This window comes from Condylura cristata, unplaced genomic scaffold (assembly GCF_000260355.1).
Source record: "Condylura cristata isolate star-nosed mole 26May11 unplaced genomic scaffold, ConCri1.0 scaffold00042, whole genome shotgun sequence".
Classification (NCBI taxonomy): domain Eukaryota; kingdom Metazoa; phylum Chordata; class Mammalia; order Eulipotyphla; family Talpidae; genus Condylura; species Condylura cristata.
This window is the reverse complement of record NW_004567143.1, coordinates 775,838-776,812: the sequence shown is the minus strand read 5'-3', so window position 1 is coordinate 776,812 and position 975 is coordinate 775,838.

Here is a 975-nt window from a genome sequence, read left to right as displayed (position 1 = left end):
GAGATTCAAGATCATACTCCTTCACATGTTACTGTGTGATGTCCACCACCAACAAACCCACAATCCTCCATCATAATTCGCTGCTGCCCATACCGCTTGGCTTTCCACTAGTCCATCTGGTAGCCTTAATTTTACAGTAAGATTCTCTAGGTTTCATTTTATTCTCTCTTTTCTACAAAAGAGAAAATATAAAACAGGATTAGATTTTCACTTTTTGACCTTGAAGTCTACTACATATATTATCAACAGTAAGATATGTCCTTTTAATGGCTCAGTGCATGTTTTCAAGTGCACTTTTATTTTGTCCTTTCATATTTGTGGGTATTGTTGACACATAATAATGTCCATGTACTTGAGGGGCACGATGTAATGATTTTGACACCTGCTTACATTGTGAAATGATCGCTCCAAAGTTTCCAACATTTCAAAGTTTCCTTCCCTTTGTAGTGCCAGTGTGCTGACATTGCAAATAATCCGATAACAATTTATTGAGGAGACTCTGGTTCATGACACAGCCTGTGACTTGGAGTTCAGGTTCACACCTCCTCATGTTACTACACCACGTCTCCCATCACAGCACCCACAATTCTTCGTCATAACCCACTGGCCACTTCTTGAGTCCTCCACTTTGTTCTGCATGTACCCTCAATTCTACAGTCAGATTCCTAGGCTTTCTTTTGGCTTATTTTTGTTACTCTATTTTTCCTCCATATTCTCCATGTGAGTGAAGTCATCTAGTATTTACCTTTCCTTTCTGACTCAGCATCTCACCTCCCCCAATTCCATACTCTTGTCACAAAGGGCAAGTCCTCAGTTCTGTGATAGCTGAGTGGTATCCACTGCACATCTATACACACCTTTAAAATCTGAACAGGAAATGGGCATTGAGGTTGTTTCCATGACAAGGCTGTAGAGAGAGTGCTATAATGAGCAGGGGAGGGCACCTATTCCCTAGGCATGGGATGGGCAAAGAGG